The 25,837-nt window shown below is 51.5% G+C and overlaps 1 protein-coding gene across 5 annotated transcripts in view; it reads right to left on the minus strand.

Moving 5' to 3' along the window:
• The window catches only part of LOC116957737 (sodium/potassium-transporting ATPase subunit beta-1-interacting protein 3-like), a 175,723-nt gene that overhangs the window by 148,562 nt on the left and 1,324 nt on the right, over positions 1 to 25,837 (minus strand). The gene's annotated exons all lie outside the window — the stretch shown is intronic.

The raw sequence follows: 25,837 nt of genomic DNA on the forward strand, positions 1-25,837 counted from the left end.
TTTTTTTCAATACCATTCCCTCCAGAATGGAGTACACAGCGCTCTGTTGGATCAATCGTTATCTGAGCCGGTCCTGGGTCTCCCCTAGGTCGACTCAGTCTCAAATGAGTAGCTTGTGCGGTGTGTAGCAAAAAAATCGCCAATGGGGAGTCAAGGACGGTCGGGCGTGGTGCTTGCCACCCAACCACTCGTGTGCCACAGTGCCGGCCTTCACAGGTCCTGCTCGCAGCAGTACTTTCCCGAACAAAAAGTCGAGGCTACACGGTGGATCTTTGTCTTTGGCCGTTGTCCAAACAACTCCCACCACGGATAAGTGGCTCTGGAGCCACAGCCATTGTCACTCCGTCTTCAGCAGGAACCAATTACGCCCGTGCATTGTACCCTGGGTGCGCAGCTCACCACACACACACACACACGAACAGCCGAAGAGTGATGCGCGCGATTATATGCTTCCCATTACAGCCGCGAATCATCTCACCTCGGACCAAAGGCGATGCTTCTGCAGCAGCCGAGTGCCACCGGATACAATTGTTTTTTTTTTTTGTCGCGACTTCTCGCATCTGCAATTCGCACGGCACTCGCCATTCTCGAAGCCGAGTAACCGTTCGGCGGCACGGAGTAGGCTCCCGTCCGCGTGGGGTCGTGGCGGTCAAAGGCGGCGTGCAGTTCTCCCTTGCGCCTCACCCACCTGCTCGATATGGCCCAAACGTGATGCGCTCGCGTTCGTTCTTCGGCATTGAACGTCCCGTCCGTGCGCCTGCCCCGTGCAGTCGTCTTATTACGCGCGGCTACGCTTTAAATCGCTCGGCCTTTAATCATATCTCAATCCCACATTCTGAATTTTTTTTTTGATAGTTCTGGAGGGATTAACTATTGCTGGCTCACCGAGAGTTTCGATCTGTTCTTATGAACCCCAAAAGTGTAATTTTTTTCTCATGCATCGGCCCTGTTACGTCTCGCTTAGAAGTGATGCGTGTATCTGTGATCACAAACTACATTCGATGATAACTATAACAATAATTATTTCCAGCTCTGTCAGTCCCCTGTTGGACAAAGGCCTTTCCACGCCATTATGGTGATGACGGTTTGTTTGACCATACTTCACTACCACAGCCAGTGCAGTGTGGTTAAGGAGGGGACCCAGCACGAGTACAGCTATCGCTCACCACTCACGTTAGCCGTGTCCATCGGGCAGTGCGCGCACCACTGCACCACCGCTCCCCAATGTGATACACGGCATGCGGGATACACACTCGCAGGATTTACGATTTCTGAAAATAAAACATTTGTCGCGATCTTAACTCGGTTTGATTCCTCACGGATGGGGGGGGGGGCGTGGCAGGGGGAAATCTCTCGTGGCATTTTAAAAGTATTTTTAATATCAAAGGCTTTGTAATGACTCCCACTTGAAACGATTCTCTGTTATGACGAACGGCAACGCGCTCTTGTGAGAGAATTGTAGAGCCGTCGTCGTCAACAAAGGGAGCAGGAACAGCCGAAACAAAGGCCCCATCTTGCAACGTGGCAGCCAGTCAACTCCCCTCCAGCAGAACCGAACAGCGGTACTTCTCTCGCAATTATTCATCGTCGTATAACGCCGTGTCATGTCGTGTTATTGCTCCCGCGTGTGTGTGTGTGTGTTGCATTGCACGGTGTGTTTACATCTATGTCGTTGGTTTTATTTTTCCTGAGTTGTGCCCAAGGAGGCTAAGCCGCTCATTGCTGGACAACAAACAGCAACAGAAACTAATATATAGGCTCGAGCGGCGTAAATGCCTTTCCCGTATTGCGAGCCAGCACTGTGTGTGGGGCTGCATCCTGTGGCAGATTGTTACACAAACAGGCTGTCCCCAGCTCCGGCTAAGATGGCATGCAAATGATTGAAGGAATGAAATTTCGGTTCGAGAGATTTTTCGCGAAATTGATCAATAATATAAATTTACCCTGAGCCAGTTGAGAAGACAAATATTTCCGGCAAGACCTTACACTCGCTAAATTTGCCCTACGGCTGCGGTGCAAATCGCTGCACCGAGAATCCCGAGGAGCAGATTTAGAGCGGAGGTTCGCACGCAACAAACGCTCGCTGGGTTCCAACGCAGAAAAGTGTTTTGCCCAAATTGCGACGTTGTCCCAAGCCTCGGCACGCGTGCCGTTATCGTAAAGGACCCAGCGCAGTCGAAGCAATAAGCCAAGCCAAACGTCCACGCAAGAAAGGTAATCTGCGCTCTCTTCCGTCAAATGAAACCCAGCCATTGCGTTTGCGGAAAATGCAACCCGGCACGTGGTGGAACCAAACCTAGAAAGCACAATTGATATTCTTTTGAAACTGTGTACTAATAACAACAACAACAACACCACTCGTAATGACACAAGCACACGCAACATAATAAAACGGCTCGTACAATGTGAGACGCTGCTCCACAACACGCTTCCCAGTCTCGTTGAGCAAACGCGCGGGGCCTGCAACGAGACAAATCTCCGCGTTCGCCACGGCCGCTCGACTCCCCCAAGCCGAGCAGAGATACGCGCGCTGCCCCAGTCGCGTTAATAACGTGCCCCCACCCCCTCCATCCCCTCCTTCTTTCTTCCCAACAGATGAGAAATGTGAACACTGTTGTTGTTTAGGGGTGACGGGGATTGGGCACCGCGGGGAGGAGGTGAGCTTGGATCGGGAATCATCATTCTTCCCAAATAGATGGGCTTGAGCCCGAGTGTCCTGGGAATTGGGAATGCGGAGGTGGCCTGACCTGTGTTTATGCTGCTGATGAGAAGAGAGGATGGGGACAGCACTCGGGAAATGTGCACAGAAGCTGCCAGACGGAAAGACTCGCGAACCATATCGGAAGTGGATCTTATTTTTTTTTATTTTGCCTTTGCTTTAACTGCCACTAATGGCTGCTGATAATCTGCTACATTAACATGAAGCAGATTCCTTGCCAAATGCGATATTTCAGGATAAAGCTATTTGAATGTATATAGATTTAAATAACAATAGGTGTTTTAATCAACGTGGTTACGACACGAACCCATAGCGTAGCCTTTGCTTTGCCAGTACACAATTCACAATTATTAACTCGTTTTAATTGCTTCTAGTGCAAATGCAATTTCATGACGTGACCCAGGGCGCACATTTTGGAGAAAAACAACATTTTTAAAAAACAATTTACAAGTAAAACAATACGCCATTGTTACAATGCACAAAACTCGCCGTCGTGCGTCTAATGACACGCGATGAACACATTTGGCCGTGAGCGAAATTGTGAGCGGTAACGACTCGCCCTGTCCACGGCGCGAGCGGCTGAGCCTTCAGGGTGCCTCGGCACGCCACCAGGGCCAGCGCCTGCGAGCCATCGGCGGGCAGTAAAGACGAAGACCCCCCCACCCACCCCGTGTAGCCTTCACAGACTGCTGAGGGCGAGCGCTGTTCGCGAGTAGCGTCTATGAAAGGCCCCGCACGGCGCACGAGGGGTAGGTGGCCAGCAGCGGCGATGTTTCCACACCGCACCAGGTAACCATTTGAGGCTGAGTTTACCTAGGGGAGGCCCAGAACCGGTTCAAGTACCACCCTATGCCGTACAGATGGAACAGGTGGAGTCCGTACTTTGCTCTACCGCTCGCTGCCTCCACAGTGCCGTGTGGACAGGCGTTGCGCCTGGGTGATAGGAGTCACGGAGAAGCGGAGGTCTCGAGTATTCGCGAGTTCTCCACGTGTATTTCACTGGTCAGCCACATATATAGTTAATAGCAAATACAAAACTCATTTAACGTGTTAGCGAAAGGGAATATAATTCAGTGGGAATACATTGTTATTGTATTCAAGGAGTGTCAATTCGAAAGTAAAAGCGTTTTTTTTTTAATGGGACGACTCCGACACGTCAGCAGGACCGCGCTATGCACGGCAAAGAAATTAATTAAAACTTTTTTTTTTTAAACTTGACTTAAAATAAAGCCACGCTCACAAAAATATTGAAAACTTACTGTGGCTAGACTCGCATTCACAGTCATGCTGCACCCTGGGTTTCTCCTCCCATCCCTACTGCTACTCGTCGGGAACGTATGTGCCTCACAAACCTCCGTCCGGATCTGAATATTAATGCGCTGTTATCACAGGTGCATATTAAGGAGGGGCTAATGATGCTTCATGCGGCAGAATGTGATAACGTTTCGGATAAAACCCCTGCAACAAACCCGCATCGCGGTCGTTTCATATCCCTGCCTCCAGATTTATTTTGTTGTTGCGAGGAGCAACTTCAGCACGAGATGCCGTTTGTTCGCAGCACAGGTTCCATTGTCTTAAAACACTCACTAATTGACTTCCTGTACGTATTTCAAGTGTACGGATCAACACCGTGCGGTGATCCATCGATGCTTTGGCTGGCTCCAGGGTTTATTTAACGGAGGTATTTTCCGCTTGAGGCGACAATCAGAGAGCCGCGGGGGTGGGGTGGCTGTATGTGGGGGGGGGGGCGAGAAGGGGTTATTGAACTGTTTGCAAACGATCGAGCTTTTCATCAAATGGATCTGAACAGCTCAGGAAAAAAAATCTAATAAAAGATAAGCCGCATATGCAACAGTGAGAGAGGAAAGAAGAAGGGGGTGGGGGGGGGGAGGAAACAATCACCTCTGTGTTTCTAACCCAACAACACAATTACGACAACCAGGCATCCCGCTGATGCTGAAAATATACAAACAATGGAACGCTTTAACTGCAAGAGACACCTGGGGAGGCGAGCCGGTAAAAGAAAGCAGCGCGGGATTCATTCACACGACGCTAAAAAAAAAATCTACGTTTCCTGGAATACTCTAAACAGGTCGGCAGCGCCATTTGGTTATTCCGCAGATTTTTTTTTTCACTTCGGCCACAATTAGCGTTTTTTTTTTGTGTGTGTCTCGGGCCCATGTGAAATATAATTTGGCCAATCGGCAAGCGAGAGAGCGAGAGAGCGAGAGGGCTCGCGCCTCCAGCGCGCGATGGTCGCAAATCTCACCGCTGTACGGGGTAGGTGGCGGGGGGGGAGCTTACACAGATTTACGATTTCATTTTCCACGTCAGGCCCCCAGTAACAACCCAAAGCACGTGCGCAACCCACGCCGCCGCTTGTAATTAGAAGTGAAGGCGACGGAGAGGGGATGGGGGGAGGGGAATGTGGAGGAAAAACACAAACGGGGGCGTCTTTGTGTCAGCGGGGCCTGCGGGATCCGTCGGGCTCACCGTTGAGACGCTGAGCGTTCGTCGGACGGGCGGGCGGACGGGCGGGCGGGCGGGGAAGGAGCGCGAGAAGAGCGCGGGACGGTCTCTAGGAGTCTGCTGCCGCTCTCCGCGACGCGGTGCCATTTTTTGTATGTAGCCACGGACACTTTTTTTTTTAGTCGGCGAGGCGTGACATTTTTGAGCTCGCCGAGTGTATGCAGATGGCTCCCGCTATTCATTCTCAAAATGGCCAATTGGGAGGGATGAGTGGAATTTTAATGGATTTTCTGCTGAGCAGCTGAAGATCACGGGCGTCTGGTGCGACATCCAAACAATTACCGCTCCCGAAACGTGAAATGAACTCACTTGACTTCCCAGCAGCAAAAAAGTGACCCCATATCGCGCCCTCTGACCCGGGAAACTCTTCCAATAAAAAAAGTCGTTACATCGGGTATTCGATAGAAATCTTAATTTCACAAGCAAAGTCATATTATTTCCGTTATCGTTTAATTTTGCTGAATAAATATTTTTTTCTCTACGTGCGATAATAATAATCAATAGTTGTAGTTGACCCGTGACAGTGATGTTAATGAATGTTCTACCTGGCATGGAGTGGCGGCGTAGTAGCTCACACTATGAACACGGCCACCTGAGTTCGATTCCCGGCCAAAGCTAACATGTGATACCTGAACTGGTCCTGTGCCTTCCACGTCTGTGCTAACCTGCACAGAACCGCCTGGTGAAGTATGGTAAATCAACCCACCCCCCCATGACTTACATGCTGAAGAGCGGTCTTTACCCAGAAGCTGTAAATTCATCATCATAACAACGCCAGCTCTCAGTCTCCCACAATCCACCTCGCTGCTGCACGCAAGCGGCTCGCATCGCTCTCCCGTGCCATTTCCCTCCTTCCGCTGCCGTTCTGCCCCGAGTCTTGTCCATCTGCCATCACGCCCTTCTGGCGATGTGTCCTATTAACGCTCTCTTATTTAGCTTTAACAAGTAAATGAGTTGTCTATACAATGTTTAGACACCTTACCCTTGCAGTCGCTCCACGCGATTCCCAACTTGCATCACTCAATGTTTATTTGGGCACTCCATATCCTTTCGCCGTGCCTTTGATGCATATGCCACGGCGGGTAGTACGCTTGTGTTGTGATCGAAACGTCGCAGTTTTTTGTTACTTTCTTTGAGCCTATCTACGTGGCTTTACCGAAAGTCCCAAAGAATAACATTTTCTTATTTAACCGGATTGCCACGTTGCTTTTCACGCTCAAACTCAGTTGTAAAAAAAGCACTCCATTCTGCTATCGTTCACCTCTTTTTCTCCGGCTTCTCCTTCCACATTTAGAATCAACATCACGCGCTTAGAGTATTTGGCTGCTATACATTTCCACATGGTGATAACCCACTTCGTTGAGCTATCATTTGTGGCCAAGTCGCTGGTGAAAAAGAGCTGTCCTGCTAAGTTGACCTTTACTCGGTCGTATTAAAAAGCATCGTTTCGTTTCGAGGTTGTCCAGGTTATTAAACTGTGCAATGTTTTGGGATGTTGGACGAGCTGTAGGGAAGGATATTGAGTGGGACTGAAGAGGGGGGGGGGCAGAAACGGAGACGATGCCAGTCAAGGCCCTGCGATGAAAGCCGAGCAACAATTGAGAAGAACGTCGTTGTGCCGTTGAGTCTCTTGCAGGTGATTCCAAGATAATTATTTTAAAGCCAACAAACTGGGAATACGTCACAGCAACATTCCAGCGTCTAAGGCAAATACTTTCCTGATTGCGTTAGAGGAAATACAATGTGTAACGTTATCAGGGTAAGAGTGTCAGGTGGGAAAGTATACGTGGAAGATGTTAAAATTTTATATTTTTTGTACATTTCCACAGCGGTGATTTTGGACCAATAATTACAAGATGCAGTCAAACGAATATAACGTGAAGATTTTACATTTTGTCGAGTTAACTCCTCCGCTAGCGAGTGTGGTTGTCATGAACGAGGTCATCGATGCAAGGTTACAAGTCAACAAGGACCTGTTATACGTCTCACAGAAAGCGTACACAATTTCTAAAGATGCACACCGGGACATCTTGGTGGGGGTGGACATGTGAATTTCTTCTGAAAGCTGTCAACACAAAACAGTTTAAAAAATGTGGACAAGAGAGAGAGAGGGAGAGAACACATTATCTGCTCCAATAAAATGTGCAGCAGTCGTTCAACCGTAAGGATCTCTGTGAATTTGAAAGCTGACCGCTCTCTCCGGCGGTGAGCAATAATTCCAAGTGCTGCCTTTGCTTGTGACATAGTGTTCCCACAGCAGTCGCTCCCATTTTAATGTCCTTCCAATCTAATAGAGCTAATTGTTTTCCCGTTGCCGAGGGAGTTCCCCCATCTCCTACCTCGTGTGTAACCGTCACGTGCCTCTGCGTGGTAATGGAATGTGTTTGTTGCCGTGTAGTAGCGGATACGTCGGTGCTCGCTAGCGTTGAGCATTCGCGGGGAAGCCTCACCTGTCGGTGTTTCCTCTGTGGACACCAGACTTCATGCACGCGCGTTCCCATGCAGTACCCGCAAGCAGGTGGAACCCATTTACTATTCAAGGTGTGTCGTGCACCCACCTCCACCTATTTAAATTGATCAACTTTTATTTTTATTTTACTCGGCAAGGGCCACTGAGCTGCCGTATAGCTCTTTTTTTAGAAGTCAGCTGGCTATCACAAATGATAGCTCAACGAAGTGGCTTGTCCTGTTGAAATGTATACCAGCCAAATGCTGCAAACGCGTGATGTTCATTCGAAATGTGGAGGGAAAACCCCTGAGGACCCGGAGAAAAATCCACGCGACCACGGGAAGAGAAACACGCAAACTCCAAATATGCAACAGGCACCGGGGTCGGGATCGAACCCATGACTCCTGTATACCAGGCGAGGTAGTTAACATTTCGCCACCGCGGCAAACTTAGGAGGCGTGACGACGCGTCGAATCGACAATGGATATTTGGGGCGAGAAAAACCTCATGACCTGCGCTGGCACGGGGAAGCCCTCGTCCAGCAGTGAAGTGGCAGAAGGTGACGTCATATGTACAATCCTACAGCAGCGCATCTCACTTCTGGAGCGGTTCGTCTTAAGCCGACGCACTGAAGGAGTTGCGTAACGCGGCACTTCTCGCGATGTGGTAAAAGCAAGGCCGTAATTATAATATATATTTGGGGGGGGGGGTACCCCCCCCAAAAATATATTCAAATATGCTCAAAATGCCCCCCCCCCCAATATATTGCTATAAAATAGATTTCTGTTTATATGATTGTGGTTATGGTTGTACTTTATTAATCCCTAATCTCTGCCATTACATACAATGAAACAAGACAAGGTAAAAAATAAAAAAAACAGAGCAATGTAATACAATACACTATTAGACATTATTGTAAAAAATAAATTAAAAGTCTATCTTATGTGTTAGTGATTTTTATATATATTTAGGCAGGAAATGGTAGGAAATTCGTTTTCAAATTTAGATTTTTTCTGGGGGGGGGGACCCCCTGGAAGATTTGGTCCCCCACAAATGTTAACTCCATGGCTACGGCCTTGGGTAAGAGTATCGGCATCCTATGCAACAGCCCCGAATGTATTATTTTGGGAGTGGTGGGGAACTCTCAGTAGAGGTGCTCAGGCCCTTCCAGCGTCCCCCACCAACCTTCTAAACATCCCAGGTCAAAGTGAGTCGAGCGATGCGATGGGCGTTGCAACCTCTCCTCGTATGCCCAGGGGCCGGGAGTCCAAGCAGAACACGCGGTGGGCACGAGCCGGTGGCGTCCTCCTCCTCCTCCTGTTTCGCTTTTAAGATTTGTTTCACGTTTATTTCACATGGTGCCGTGGCCCTCACTCCACACGCACCCCCCCCCCCCCCGAGTTTGATATCCCCCCCACCACCACCCCTTGCCCCCTCTTTAAACAGGGTCACGCTTCAGGGGGCTGTGATGCGAATGCTGACGCCCTTGTGAGAAAGCCGGAGGACACTTTGTTAAAGTCCACGCGGCGACCCGCGTGACCTCCACGGTGGCCCACCCCGCGGACGATGCGAGCGCGCTGTACATTTAGCTCTGCGTGTTTATTTTGCTCTGACTTTGAAGAGCGCTGCATTTCTCCAATTGTATTTGTCTCCTGGGTTCCTTAAAAAAAAAACACATTTAAAAATCTTCTTCTAGCCCATCTGGCTAGTCTTATTATTTCTGTCCTTTATACCCCTAAAGGGATTTCATTTTTAATCCGGTATTTTATTCCAGCGCGCGTGCGCACGCGCCCACGCCTAATTTGTATAGAGCACAATTTATATAAACACACGCATAATGAGAGACGTATATCATCGTCGTCTCGGCGTTTAATGACATAAATGGAACAAACAAAAAAAACTGAAAAGGTGAGACGCATGCTTAGAATTACACTGAGACACGGGGACGGGGAAACACGTAGCATCAGAGCGCGCGTGGCGGGGCGGTGGCCGCTGGCCGAGAGTGAACACCGAGCGGGCAGCCGAGGGAGGGGACGCGCCCTGGAGGGCGGCTTACAGGAGGGGATGGAGCGGTTTCGGCAGCTCGTGAGAGTGGCAGGTGCTGCTGGCTGGCTGGATGATTTGTTGTCACGTCGAAGGACGGTGAGAGGTTGATGGAGGCGCAGCAGTCAACACTCTCCGCGCTACAAACTCAGTGACCCGAATTCGATTCGAGACTATTTTAACAAGCCACACCGTCCAGCGTGGTGAAGTATGGTTAAGGAAAAAAAACATTCCGTGGGACGGCCTTCATCTATCAGCGGAATGTAAATGGATTCATTTTTCTATTATTGTATTATTAACGGGCAATATATGTATAATGTGGATTTATAATACAAATAATACATATTAACATTAATACATTACATTTATGTTCTGTTTAAAAAGTACACCTTTCGTGCGATGGGAGTTTTTGTGTCAAAAAATAAACATGGTGACCACTTTAGTAATAACCGATTTGTTGGGATTTTTGTTGTATCTCCCTCCCCCAATCAAAAAATTTCGAGGATAAACTAAACCCGGCGTGTCCCGGATGGCTGCCACGTGGACTCGTCACCCTGTGGGGTGCGCCCGTGGGTGGCTCTGCGTGTCGACGCACGGCACGTACACCGCGTTTATCTCCCCCACTCACCCTCCAGCTGCCCAGCTTCCTATCGGCCCGACCATCCTACACCGGGACACCAACACCATTAAATTTTGATTTAAAGCTTTCGTGACTGCAGGGATTCATATTCTTGGTTCTTTCGGTAAAGTCACGTAGAAGGGGAAACAATAAAATAATAAAAATATAAAACAAAAAAATTATCACGACGTTTCGACTGCAACACAAGCAATCATCATCAGGTGTGAAAACCACAGCAAGACCAAGAATACCAACACCATTGTTAAACATCACGTGATTTACAGCCACTTTTAACAATCCACCGCCACGCGACATTCTGCCCCACGGCGTGTCCATCGCAAAAAAAAAACTTGCGCGGTTACCGTTTAAAATCCTCCGTGGCTGTGAAAAAGGTAATAAAAAATGCAGCCTGAATCTTCAATTTCGTTATGCGCAAGCCTTGCGGGAAAACGATTTCTTTTGACGTTATGTATCGTTAACGTAAGCGTTCCCGAACTAATTTTTTTCCAAATTGGGCATGCAGAGTGAACTTCTTTCATCTCGCGAGGAGAGGCGCACGATCGCGGCGCCATCGTTACTGCTGACGATGAACGACGCCGCGAATCGCCCCCTAATTCGTTCCCCGAGCGCGTGGCCGCTCCTCCAAGGTACACCAACCATTGGACGCAGCATCAAAATACAACTGTGCATCCCCAGACGCCGCGAAACGCGCTGACAAAATAGCATTACCGGCGGCAACAAATCGCGCAGTGGAAGTTTGTTGTCAAGTACGCCACTCGGCAAACTCACTGATGGCGAGGCAAAACCCTCCTCGTCTCCGAGTGCTGTTGCCGAAACTGCGGCGAGCGTGTGTTCCTGCCGGGTCGCATTGCACAGAGCTCACGCATTCAGGGCCACGCAGAGCGGGCGTGGAAATGGGAGCTGTTGCCCCCCTCGGGTATAGTGGAATAAGCGCCCCCCCCCTCACTTCTCGCCCCCCACGCCCCCCCCCCCCACTATCCCACGTGAGATTTTGCCCCAGGAATGTCTGGGTGGCGCTGCTCACAGCATCCTCAGCCACCTCCACTCGCTGGCATTTCTCATCGTGGGGCACGGCTCTTCTGGCGAACGCTGAAGCGAAAGCCGCCGCGTAAGAAGTTCAACATACACGAAGTATGTAGCCAACCGTGCTCATCGGAGGCGACTGTCTCCATCCCTAGCCATGGTCAGTCCACTGCCGGATGAAGGTCCTACGCAGCTGCCGGCGCCTCTCCAGCAGACAAAAAAACATATTTGCGGGCGACTGAATCAGCGGACTGCAGCTGCGTTGGAGAGTCGTTTGGAGAGTCACTCGAGACGATGCGATTATGGTGAGAGTGGAGATTGCTTCTTCAGAGCACGCAAGCGGGAAAGTCACACCATACAATAAAAAAATATACAACTATCCCCAGAACGTCAATTCGGATTTTCGAGAGGCGAAACACATCTTTCCGAGGAATGTGAGAACCCAAAGGCAAGGAACTCGTTTGCAGACCAAAGTCCCGCAAGAGGGCTTCATCGAGAAGAAGTCGGGGGCACACGGTGGATACTGTTGATGGTAGAGAATCGTTTTTGCGTGAAAGTGACGTTCACCATACGGGCCACAGCGCATGCCGGCTGACGGCCAGAGCCAGCGAGGTCCTCCTGCCGAGGGGATCGAGACATGTGACCAACGTCCTGCCTGCCGAGCTCTTCCAACCACTGTGACAACGCGAATTATTTTAATAATATCATTTCCTTTAAATACACACACACACAATTCTCGTTGAGCCTTAAGACTATTTTTCAGGTGACCTATTCATGAACGCTCGGTGCACATGAAGAAAAACAGAAGAGCCGGAGAAAACCCCATGCCTACTCAAAGCCCGCCACACATACACGCACATAGATTTCAATCACAGATGGACCCGATCCATTGACTCATGTGCAGAGTGAGCTCCATGCTTTACTGCAGGTATTTCCTGCGCACATTGCGACCCCAAGCCTACAACACCTGGCAAGCACCGGCGATCACCCATACATGTTCTGTGGACGAGCACTCGTATATGCAGCAGACTCAAAAAACCACGCTTAGCCTCTGGGCTCGGAGTAATTTGGCCAAAGAAAACCGTCGGCTTGCTCAAAAAAGTAAATGTGAAAGAAAAAAAAAACCCAATCGTTAAGTGCAGCCGACATCGCAACGAGGTGACTGTTTCCTAGCGCAGAGCTGGTTTATCGGGCGAGGCAGCCTGCCTGATTAATTCTGTACGGAGCGCGCAGGGGGGTGGGGTGTGGTGAGGGAGGCTTTGGAGACAGAGGTACGCAAACAGTGGAGCCGGCGAGCCACGCGTTCGTTACGTCCTTGACGCCGGCGTGAACGCAGCGCAGCTCCGCGCCACGCGTCTTTCCTTGTCGCCGCTATCAGATGATTGCCCCCCACCACCACCCCGGCCCACGGTAAATGTTGCGCACTCCCAAGATGTTGTTGTTGTTGTTTTTTTGCTTATCGCGTTGCAGATTTGACACGCGCCCATAAATCAAGCGGCGAGCGCCCGTGGTGTTAGCGGCGCAGACGAGGGGCGTCGCTGTGCCTACCGCAGCCATTGGCACGGCGGTGTCAAGGTGCCAAGGGCCCCCACGGCCCCCCCCCCCCCGTCAGCTCCGGGCTCTGCCCCGATCGCCCTTGCGGGGCCTGCGTGGTCGCTCGCGGGCCCCGCCGGTGGCCGTTCGCTCGCTGAAGTGGCGAAAAAAATATTCCCGTAGAGTTCGAAAGGACACACGTGTCCTTAAGTGGGTCATGTGTTGTGTTGTGTTTTTTTTCGTCTTCAATTTCACAATTAAACATATCTCCCGGGAATGCATTCAAATTCTGTAATAATGTAAAAATTGAGGGTGGGGGTGGGAAACCCCCCCCCCCCCAATTGGAATCCCCATGGAGTGGGGGGGCCACGGCAGCTGCCCTCACAGAATCGCCGCATAAGCAACAAATAAGTGCCCCTGAGATAGCACAACGTGGAGGAGCAGGAGGAGGAGGAGGCGGCGGCGGCTTGCCACTTGCAACGGCGTCCCCTGTAGCCTGCTGCACGACCGGGAGGGCCCAGGCAGCCGGGCCAGGGAGGCTGTGTTCGAGTCGCCCACCAAATGTGGTCTGGTTTGAATTGGGAAAGTTTCGCGTTTATTTTGTTTAGCCAGTTGGTAGGTGAAGATACAAGCACAGTCACACTTGCCAAAATGCAAAACGGATGCAAGCAAAAAATAAGTTGCGTGCAACAATAAAGCGAATCGACATTAGAGCAAGCACAGCCAAATAGAAATCGGAGCGAAAACAAAAAAACGACGTTACACACGACATTGAAAACAGTGAACAAACATAACCAATACTCATCACATTGCATTTCCTACAACAAAAGTTAGCTCAGGACATTTTCTTTAAAAAAAAATAAAGTATAGCAAAGCTATGTTAGCGAACCATCAAAATAGATTTCTGGTGTAAAATATAACTTGCAGCAATCGAAAGTTCTTAGACCAGCCAACATAACTTCGATTCTCATTCACGACCAAAACAGTAGCGATCATTTGAACCGGTCCTGGGCCTCCCCTAGGTCGACTCAACCTAAAATGAGTAGCTGGTGAAGTGCGTATACATCGCTATTTGGGAGACAAAGGCGGCCGGACGTGGTGCTGGCCACCCACCCCCTCGTGTGCCTTTTCCAGCCTTCATTAGGTGCCCGCTATGGGCACTTACCCCAACAGTCCGTGAAGGCTACAGAGGGGACGTCGTCTCGTGCCGCACAACGCAAGGCACCACCCCGTGTCCAACCGCCGCTAAAACGCCAGCAGGATGCTCATCATGAGCTGGAATCCTGCGGGAGCGCTCGGAGTGACTGAACACCCTTCCGTCGCGCTGCGGCCACCAAATAAGTCGACGAGTGATGTTTTTCCCCCGTCTCTGATGTCCTGGGCTCGGGGTGACTTGTTATCTTATCTCTTCAAGACAGTAGCATGCTGCTGATACTACGCGGCTGATCCTAATGTGCCCCTTGTATTGTGTGTCCCGCGTGTACGTTTACAAAAGTAAGGGGGGGGGGGGGAAATGGGCTGCGGTTTATTTATTTTTTATCGCAGTTGAACAGAAATGGGGGCTGCTATACGAGTTAAAAATGAGGCCATTGCGTGCTGTGCCAGACTACAGCATCACACCAATTTGACTGCTCAGGCTCCAGCTAAATTTGTAAGTGCGGAGTAGAAAATATTGATAATTATAACAAGAACGTTCTTACAACCAAGTGACAATGTGGCCTTCAAAGTTAAGTTCTGACGAAGGGCTACGAGCTGCACCCATTTAAATCCTGCAAACTGCATGGCATGGCAGCTGCAATTACAACCGCTTTTACTTCTAATTCCTTGATACAACAACAACAAAAAGACACATTTTAAGGATTTTTAAAAAAACATATCCAAGGATGATGAATTCCAATTTTTTTAATTGGCTCTAGATAAAAAATATAAAAGCTGTATGAATGTAATAAATATACCCATCGGAGCTGTAGAACCTTTCAACGGAGTTTGCTCGTGGCAATGGCTCTTTTGCTTTTGGAGGATAATTCCCGTGTCACGACAAAGATGCAGGGGGTCACGTCTGGAGGGTATGCTCATGCAAAATCCCTTCCTTTTCTCCGGGTGTTAAAACGGGGGTCTCGAGTGTGGCATGGACGACAGTTCGTGCCAGAGCCACGGGTCGTCAACAACGCAAAATGAATCCCGAGCAGGACTCTCGGCTAGTTTGATCTTGGCTTTGGCATAAAACCAAGTAAAGGATGACGAGTCACAGCCGCTGCCTGGGATGGTGAAAAGCTGTTTGTGTACAGCCGTGGTGGTGGTGGTGGTAAAAAAAAAATCCGTATTAATCGGGCGTTGAGGAATGCACTGCTGGGGTTTGAAACGGATTTGCGTCTTTGACTGAGAGCTGTGAACGGCACGAGCTCTTTGGCAGATGCTCGCTAATGGGATAATGTTCTGAGTGGTGTAAATAAAAGCGCTGAAACACGTGTAACATACACTTTTGGTGGCAACGGTTTTTTTTACTTGAAAATGACATTTTAAAAATACCTTATTTAGTCCTAATAATTGCATTTTGCTGCCACACGTGCGAACGCCTTTTAGAGCAAACGTCTTTTCAAGTGCAGGACCCGGTGCACTTTTTAATGCGATAGAATTTTTTTCCCCCCACTAAAAATGCAAACCGTTCATTATGAGCTGCCCGTTGCAGCGTGAGAAAAAAAAAACCCCCGTAATACGTATAACTGCTTATGGGGTGAGTTCTCATATTTAATTTTGCCTCTAACCCGTTTAGCTCGCCGTGCGAATTACCAAACCCCCCCGCCACCCCACCCCCATCCCAGCGCCCCTTTCCCTCGCCGTGTTCAGTTGCACGAAGCTGAATGGATGCGTACATTCGTGATGAAAACACAGACAGGCACAAAGGAACAAATCCTGTAACGAAGAGGATTTCACCACGGAACCCCGCTTAGAATCTGGCTCCGTTCCGTCGGGCCAGAGAAGCTCCTGCGGCGGTTGTCAGCATCAAACGATTATTAAATATACTGTACGTTCTACACACAGTACTTCCACAACGATGCACGCGCATCTCTTCATGGCGAAGCGAAACGCCCTGCAGACGCAAGATTTACGTTCAGGAATTAGCCCGTTCGCGGCAAATTCGACGAAAGCCTAGATTTGTATTGAGCTGAAGTAGCGTTGTATCCATCGAGGTCACAGGTCATATAACGCTGCTGCTGCTGCTACCTAATGCTCAGATGGGTTGATAACGTTTCATCATCATCAGACATAATTTATCCACTGCTAAATGTCTCCCCAAGCATCACCCACATATGTCTGTCCTGCCGTACAAATAATCCAACTGGCTCCTGCACACGTTTGGATGTCATAGTTCCATATCCACAGTGAGGGATGTCCTCTCAGATGTGTTGCCTTCCTTTGACGGTAGGACACGTCGCTAGAAGGGAGAATGACCACGTGGTTAAACGTTCCAAACGGTGACGTTCTCATGATTGGAGCAATGGTGCAGTGGTTAGCGCACTACGATATATCGAGTTTCATCGCCTGCCACGGCTAACATCAGTGGCACGTGCAATCCGAACCCGCTGACTCCCACCTTTCGCCAAACCTGCACTGACCAGCGCCGTGAAATTTGGTGTCAAACGATTGCCAATGAGTTTACACCGCCGTAAGGGAGGCCTTCATCCTCCAGTGGCTAGCCTTCGGAGGGAGCCTCCTGGGACGTGGCAACAACCCAGCGCCCATGTCGCGGGACGGCATCGCCGCTCGTCCACGGCGACCTGGGGAGTTCAGTGGCCACGGAACGTGTCGGGAGCGAGAACCGCGTGGACGCCGCATATGTGACGTGCGGCACGAGCTCAGTGGTGTGGCACGTGACTGCTGCAGGGCCACGTGACTGCGGGCCATCACCGCCAAAGCATCAAGGAGGGAGAGAGATTATTGTTTTTTTTTTTATCAAGTTAATTGAGCACGCGATTGTAAGCTCGTCATTAGTGTGCACAATGACGAGACGTTAAAATGTGTGCCGGCTGCAGGCAATAATAATAATAATAGCACGGGTGAGAGCGGTATTCTGCAAGTATTTTTTTTTATTTCACAACCACGCAAACATTCAAGGTGGCGTTTAATGGCTGTGCGCTTAAATATATTCCAAATTATTGACTTCGGAATATGAGCCTTTATATATTTAAACAAAACCGGCCTTGGTTTTTCCACAAATAAAACACAAATAGCTTTTGTCGCCAACAGATTTGTGAAGCTGAACAGTCGTGTCTTGCTCGCAGCTTCATTAGCCTTCAACTACTCAATGCGCTCAAATAAAACCCCACGGACAATAAAGTAAACACCATCCCAGCTGCCAGTGACAGGAGGACGAGAGAGATAAATGACACAAAGGTGAGCGTCTTCCTGTAGCCGCGACCGTACAACCAAAGGTGAGGAACCTTCTAGGTGCATCTCAAACAGACGCGCGGGGCAGGGGGCCTTTGAAGGAACTGGGATATGGCAAATAAATCAAACGTCTCTTCCCTAAACTCTTATCGCATACATTCTCCACTGCAGGTGACTGACCATATTTAAACCCGCAACCTTTCAGAAAACCCTTTGAGGGGTTCTAACGGCAGCGGTAATCCGTGCGCGAACGGCGACCCCCTACGATCACAGCTGGCAGACGACGCGACGGTCAAGGACTCGGCTCCCTGCGGCTCCCTCCCTCCACTCGGCACGCAGCGCCGGCTCCCTGCGGCTCCCTCCCTCGACTCGGCACGCAGCGCCAGAGAGGCCCCCCCCCCACCCCTCTCAGCCATCAATCACCGGGCGCCACTGCGGGGACCCAAGCTATTGGAGCAGGGATTAGGGGAGCTCAGTTTGGAGGAGGAGGAGGAGGAGGTGCAGTCGAGGGGCGGGGGAGGTTAGCGGGAAGCGAGGGGATTAGGAGGTAAAATAATGTCCCATAGAACACGGGGTTAAAAGTCACCAAGTCGTAAATAACCGCACAATGCGAGGGGTGATTCTGCGCGGAGCTATGCTCCCTTCCTGCGGAGGCGTTTATCTGCCCGGGGCTCCCGGTTGCAGCTCGCGCGCCGGCGCAGCTCAGCGAGCCGTGAACCCGCAACAACCGCGCGCCCGTCGTGTGACAATCGGCCCCGTCGTGTCGATCTGCGGCTGGGGTTGTCCAAACGCGCTTCACCACGCAGGTCAGTGCGGGCTGGCTGAATAGGTTGGGCCAGGAGCGGTTCAGACATCACTCGCCACCGATGATAGCCATGTCCCACAATCGAACTCGGGGTTGTCGCGTTCGTGGCAAAGCGCACTAACGACTGCGCCACCGATCTACCCCTAACGCATGGTCAGGGTCAACGGCGGCACCACGTGGTGGAGTATTCCGCAAATATGCCCGACTGTGAGGGCGGGCACAAGCCGGCGTGAGTAGGTGAAACGTTGAGTTTTATAAGGGCACCACGGGGTGACCAGCCCCTCCCCACCCACCCCCACTCCTCCCACCCCCCACCCAGCCCCACCTTCCACACCCAGCCCCTCCCCACCCTCCCCACCCATCCCTCCCCACGCAGCCCCTCTCCACCCAGCCTCACCCCTCCCATTTTTGGATGCACGACGGACGGACGGACACAATAATCCCCTGTGGGCTGCTGGTGTAACCAGGAGGTTTCCTACCAGTGTAACTCTTGCATTTAGCGCCGCAGGTGTGAATCCGATGCTGCTGCTGCTGCTGTTGCCGCTCCTGTGGTGTACTGTCGGTGCACGATTGTTCCCGTGGAGAGCGTTCGATCGACGTTGGTGGCGCGCAACGCGCGCGAGCTGCGACACCCCCACGACTGCGCATCGAAGACTCGCGGAGCGGCACCCCCCCCGCCCCCCCACCCCGCGTGGCACCGCACGCTCCCCAGTGGCAGGCGCGGCGACTGCGTTCAGTAGCGGTCACGTTTACGAACGGTGACAGTGTGTTGTTGTTGTTTTTGTTTCTCCAAGAAGGAGAATATAAAGCCACAATGACAGCGGCACGAACGTTTTCTTTTTGTTAATCATCAACATCCACGCACAGCGCTGTGATTCATTCTGGGAAGATAAGCCCACCCCCCCCCCTCTCTCCCTCCCCCGTCTCCACGCAGAGAGACGGAGAGAGACGGGGGGGGAGATGGAGAGAGACGGGGGGGGAGATGGAGAGAGACGGGGGGGGGAGATGGAGAGAAACAGGGGGGGGGGAGATGGAGAGAGACGGGGGGGGAGACGGGGGGGGGGAGATGGAGAGAGACGGGGGGGAGACTGAGAGAGACGGCGGGGGAGATGGAGAGAAACAGGGGGGGGAGACGGGGGGGGAGATGGAGAGAGACGGGGGGGGAGACGGGGGGGGAGATGGAGAGAGACGGGGGGGGGGGAAAGGAGAGAGACGGCGGGGGGGAGACGGAGAGAGACGGGGGGGGAGACGGAGAGGACGGGGGGGAGACGGAGAGAAACAGGGGGGGGGGGGCGGAGTCGCACGCTCGTCCACGCCACGCGTAGCGGCGCGCCCCGAGGCTCGCAGCTCTGAGCCACTGTGGGCTCAGAGCTGCCCCGACACAACACGCCGGGCTGGCTGCCGCGAGGTGTCGGCCAGGACAAAAGGCAGTGGAGCAAGTGGGTTCGGGAGCCCGTCTCTTTAGAGGAATTGTAGAGAGCTGTATCCCCTCCGTGGTGGTGGTGGTGGCGGTGGTGGGGGTCACTGCGGTGGTGGTGGTGGTGGGGGTCACGGTGGTGGTGGTGGTGGGGGTCACGGTGGGGGTCACGGTGGTGATGGTGGCTGTGCGTGGTTGCGCACATCTCCGGCGCCCGTCGCATCAGGGAAGTGACGAGGCGAGGCACGCGACACAAATGTTAATGTCAAGAACGGGATCATATTAGCGTAGCGCCAATAATTTAAGGGCACGCGGGCCCCGCCGGCATGATCCCATCAAATACGGAACGGTTTGTCACCCGCGCCGCGCGATTTATGCGCCCAGTAAATTTGACGCGCGCGTGGCGGTGCAGCTGGCTCGGAGCACCTGCACGGCGAGTCGCACCCCCCACCCACCACCCCACCCCCACTCCGCCTCGATACCCGCCGGGCCCCTCGTAGCGGAGCGAGGGGGGAGCCCGGTCGCGCTGAGCGGCCCACATGCGCAGCCCCCACGCGGCCGCGGTGTCCACCGTGCCCCGAGCACGGTGAGGAGGGGCTTTCGATTTAAAGCTTTCGTGACTGCAATGATTCATTTTCTTTGGTTCTTTCGGTAAAGTCACCACGTAGAATGAGAATAAAATAATAAATTGTTAAAATAGAATGACGTCGTGAGAATATTATTGTGTTATGTTATTTTATTTTATCAATTTATTATTTTATTCTCATTCTACGTGACTTTACCGAAAGAACCAAAGAAGAGGAGGGGCTTCCTTAGTGGCTCGCGCTGAAGCTGCCGTGGGATCCGATTCGCCGAATGGTGAGGACGTCGCGAATATTCACGTGGCGTTGACCGACAGCGGAGGGTAAGCCGCCTCGGGGCCAGGGCAACGCCGTGGCCCAGCAGGGGTGACGGCCGGCAAGTCGAGGCCCCCTGACCGAGTGGCAGCCACGCTATTCAACGCTCCCTGGAGGAGGCGTTCGCCCGTGGAGATGGAGCGTTGAGTTTAGCTGGTGTGCAGGAGCGATGTAGAGATTTATATTGCATCATGAGACCGTGAGAGATCGAGACGGCTTGGGGAGGGTGGGGGTATCTTCATTTAGCAGTCGATATATCTCGACAAATGAGGGCCATGATGATGAAATTTCACAGCAATTGAGGGCTCCATTGGTGAGCATAAACTGTCCATGCGAGCAGAAGGCGACGCAACTCTGGACTCCGATGCCACGGCTCTCGCTGTGTGTGGTGAGGGCCTGGCAGAGCGTGCGAGGGTTTATTTTGCACAAAAGTGGTCCGGAGCGAGCGGGGGGGTGGGGGGTGGGGGGGTGGGACTATGAGACATCACCCCTTTTCTGGTCGCATCGAGAAGAGCATTGATTGTGTTTAAGCCGCAGCTTCAAACAGTTGCACAGTGTTGATAGAGGCTCCCATGAGCGAGTTGTACAAATATAAATTATGTCCCCGTAAGGTCGCATATCAACATCTAGATCCTCAACGGTTTAGAAGTCATCAGGGCATCCTCTGTTGAGGGTTAGCACAACATGCAACCAATTGTTATGCTTTTATTTCCAGGCTGTAGTTTGTCATCCTTATATGTTGCCTCCTTCGTTTCTACAGTGATAAATGTCTCTTCGAAATCAGATAATCCTGGACATCATTATTATTTCGTAATTATTATTTTTTTCTATCAACGTGACTTTTCCGAAAGAACCAAAGAACAACGAATATAATCCGGGACATCATTTGTCTCTTGCGTTGCCGGACCAAGGGATGCAGGGTACATCAGTCACTTGTCGCAATATCTCTTAACGTCGGATCTGTACTCCACATCACTGACAGCTTCCCAATCCGCAACCTCCTCCCACAGCCCTCATCCCACTCCACCGGCCGTGCCCCAACACCCGACTGACAAGCGACCCCCATCCCCCTGTCTGCTGCTGCTGTTGCTGCTATGGGTGCCCTCTTCCAAGTTGCGCGGGAAAGACCCTGACTCGCAAGCTGCCACCCAGAGGGAGCATCTGAAGCTCAGAAGGGGGCATCTGGCAAATATGGACGTGTCGGCTTTACCAGCTCCCTGGGCGCCGCGGTGGTGAGATGTTAACTGCCTCGCCTGGTGTGCAGGAGGACGTGGATTCCATTCCGATGTTGACGTCTCCTGTATATTTGGAGTTGCGTGTCTCTCTCACCGGGTCCTCCGGTTTTCCCCTCCGCATTTATCATTATCAAAATGCGTTTCGAGTATTTGGCTGCTATCAATTTGCACGTGATAAGCCACTTCGTTGAGCTATTATTTGTGATCGCCCAGGTCGCTTTTGAAAACGATATATACGGCTCAACGGGCCTCGCCTGGTAAAATAAAACATGGTTTAGTTTTAGTTTAGCATGAGACCTCGACCGAGTCGCTTACGCTACACTTCCATTCCGCGGGAGAAATTCCCCTCTGCACGTGGTCAATCACGTGTGCGTATGTGCGTGCGCGTGTGCGTGCGTGCAAGCGGCAGCATTGAACGCACTCAAAACGCGCTCATCCAACGTAGGGGTGCTGCTGTGATGCAACGGTCAGCGCACCGGACTTGCAATTCAGATGTCGCCGGTTCAATTCCATCTGCCGTCGCAAGTTTCCTTATTCATTCGTCTCTTGCCTCTGTCCACACAGCGGTTATACATGGGTTCACCACCGTTTGTCGATCGACAGGTCGCGTGTCGTCGGGTAAAGTGTGGGTATCCCCCACCTCTTCCAAGACGTTTGTGCCAGCGTAGAGGAGTAGGCCAAATAGCCTCTTTCAGTGGCTTTCTAGAGATCCCTGTAGTGGAGACATTTTCCGCCAGCGGGTGGCGAGAGCGCGCGATTGCAGGGCTACGCGTGTGCCTTCACTTAATCCTTTACCTTTGCATAATCCAAGCGGATGAAAGCCATTCACATGCAGACACGCAGCTTTTAGATGAGCCGATTCGAATAACGCCGTGTGCGTGATCCAGAAAACGTGCGCAATTGAAAAAGTAGCAAATTACCTACGCCACCATAGAAAATATCTCACATGTCCTCCCCGTCTCAGCGGTGGCCTTTTCATAATCAACATTCGGTTGTCTATTGCCAACGAGCAAAAGTGACTCGCGATGCTGACTCCCCGTGTGTTTGCGCTCGATGGAGCCAGAACCAGAGAAGATCCCTTCAAGTAAACATAAACCATCACTCGAACTCGGGTCATCGGCGCAGCAGCGGCCTTCTGGCTCGTCATCGCTTCCGCGGCCGTCTGGAACGTTCTTTCTTTCCATATCGAGAAGCAACTGGAGCTATGCACTTTGAAATCTACATTTAAAACGTATTTCTTTAGAACTGCTTTTTGTGTTTAGTTTGTTGTCCTTCCCCCGCACCTCTGATTAGCACGGTTGGCTACGTACGGTGCGAAAAAAGTTCAACATACTGTACCTACCGCTACACTGTTAGAGGTGCTCGGAAACATTGCAGGCCATCTCGTCGATGTTCGTGGGGCAATCAGCAGTGAGACGAGTCGGGGCTAGAGAACCGGGAGTCGTGGAGACGAGGAGTGAGATGGAGCGAGAGAGAGAGAGTTGCGGGGTAGTTCCTGATGACAACAAAGCCCTGTTTAGCCAAGTTCGCTCCCTGCTCGCAGGGGAAAGGGTTCAGCGCTCAGCTACTATTGGCGACCCCGATGACAATTTCACATTTCAATTATTATTATCATACTTGTTAACCCGGGAAAACCTCACTGAGTCTCAAGACTCTCTTTCAGGAGGGTCCTGCCAAGGTTTCACAGTAATTGGGGTGATGATTGCTATATATATTTTTGTAAATGACATATTTACGCGATCTAACCCAAAAAAACCTGTATTATGGATGATATTGGTCGCGAAAGCCTACGTGTTAAACCAATTACAATTTCAATTGAGTGATTTGCGGGTAATATTTTTTTTCAAGTTTGGACCATGGCTCTGGCACACAATGGCCTTCTCTTGGGAATAATATCACGGGATATTTATTATCCACTGTGAAGAAAGCGGCGTTTATTCTTACAGCGAATTCCCCCGCAGAATTAACCATGATGGCCGCGAGGTTCGAACCGTTTACCTCTTGCAACAGAGCGGCGAACGAGCTACCCCTGGGCGGAGGGCAGTCTCCCAACAACAACAACTGCTATTGACTTCCAACAAAGTGATACTAATTGTATCAACCCCCCCCCCTCCCCCGCCAGGGCTGATGGGATGAGTTAACCCGTCCACCGAAATTGTAACTCGTAGTCTCTCTCATTGCGAGTCGGGCGCACTGACCCACAGCTGCCACGGCTGCACACGCAAGTAACGCAGCACAAACAACGTTTGTGCCACAAGAAAGAGAAAGACAAAGATCCCCCGTATAGCCTTAACAGACTGTTGGGGCAAGTGCTGTTAGCGAGCACACACCCGGTGGGTGGCTAGCACCACGCCCTTGCGCAATATCTACACATCACACCAGGTACTCGTTTCAGGCTGAGTCGACCTAAGGGATGCCCAGGACCCGCGCACACACACACATACACATGTAGTAGTAACTCGTAGGGTATGGAATGCATTCATCCCACGCCGACATCTGTATCCAGTAGAAGGTGGAGGATCAGGCGTGAAAATACTTGATTATGTCACTTTTGGCGGAAAGAGACTCAACCAGCCACTCGAGGGCATTTGGCCTCCTCTTTCTCGCTTGCTAGATGCCATAGATGGAAGCAGCGGCCAAACTTTAGCCCACCACAACACACCCGCCCGGCCCGATAACAGTCGAACCGTTCATCCATGTATTCCCCTGCATGGGGGCGCTCGATGGAAGGAGTTTGCTTCCCATCGCTTTCCCTCGCCGCGATTGGAGTCGAGCCGGCGACCTCTGTATGGCAAGCCCATTGTGCCAAACACCGTGACAGGACCCCCGTGGCACGCTCGCTACTCCTCTCGCGACAAACCACGGCGTGGGCGACTCCCACAGTGGGTGACAATGGAGGCGACGCGCGTGAGTGATGCTCTCATGACCCGCCACTCTCCAGCCTCCCCACAGCTCAGATGATGATCATCTACTTCTGTCCTTACACCCAGGAGCTATCGACCCCCTAAGTATCCCAGACACTGTAGGATCGCAGGTCCCTGTTGTCCCCCTCCCCCCCCCCCCAAGTGAGATGTGTTTGTAGGTTTACACTCATTGCTCAAGTGGCTGCTACACCCACCGAACCCACAGCACGTACAGAACCCTCGCCACCAACACCACCCACAGCGCCCACAGAACCCACACCACCCACACCACCCAGACCACCCAAAACCATCCCTCAGCACCAACAGGCGGGGGCACGTCCCGTGTATGACGTCATTATTGACTCTTCCTATTACCACCATACACTCTAAACTGCACACGGTAGTTGTTACAATTGTATACTGTATGCTGTCTAGTGTATACTGCATGCATTGACCAAATCACTCGGAATATGCCTTGTTAGATCTCGGAAGTAGAGCAAGGTTGAGCCTGGATAGTAGTGATTGCCATCCTCTGGCCACTCCTCGCCAGCTGCACGCCTACAGCACCTGGCAAGCCTTAGTGGTCACTGACTTAAAAACTAACCAGGCTAAAAACCAGCGGAGCTATGACAAGAGCGCCGTCTAATCCAGATCGTTTCCTGCCGCTCGAATTAGGCTTAATTGGTGATACGTTCCGTTCGTTTCACGAATGAATTCATTGACAACGTTTTTTTTTTTAAAAGACATAAAATCAACAACTCGATGACATCGCATCAACAACCCTCGGGTCGAAGCGAACCGCGATGCCACGATTACAAATCACATCCAACGTGGGCATATCGCAAATCACGTCTCTGTGGAAACGCTCAAATGAACGGACCGAATGCGAAGCGCCAAGACACACAACAAGGCACTTCTGCAAGTTGACCGTCTCCATTGGCTCATCTCGAGCCACTTACCAATGGTCGCGCGTGTGGGTAAAAACTCGACAAAAGTCGCGCGCGGATGATTTTGCGCGCGGAAACCACCCCCCCCCCCCACCCACCCCGTCGTTCCATCGCGAAATCGATGCGCGTCGAACAAAGATCGATTGGCAATGCTGACCAAGACGATTGGCAATGCTGATCGAGAGTACCGCGCGGAGATCTCGTAGAACCGACACTTTCACAAACGCCAGCAGTGCCACCCCCCCCCATCCACCCCGCTCCGAGCTGCAACCATGCTGGGTGCGAGCGTATGAGTCAAGAGCCTTCCTC

This window comes from Petromyzon marinus, chromosome 3, assembly GCF_048934315.1.
Source record: "Petromyzon marinus isolate PM22_M1 ecotype Great Lakes invasive population chromosome 3, UKy_Petmar_22M1.pri1.0, whole genome shotgun sequence".
NCBI lineage: Eukaryota > Metazoa > Chordata > Hyperoartia > Petromyzontiformes > Petromyzontidae > Petromyzon > Petromyzon marinus.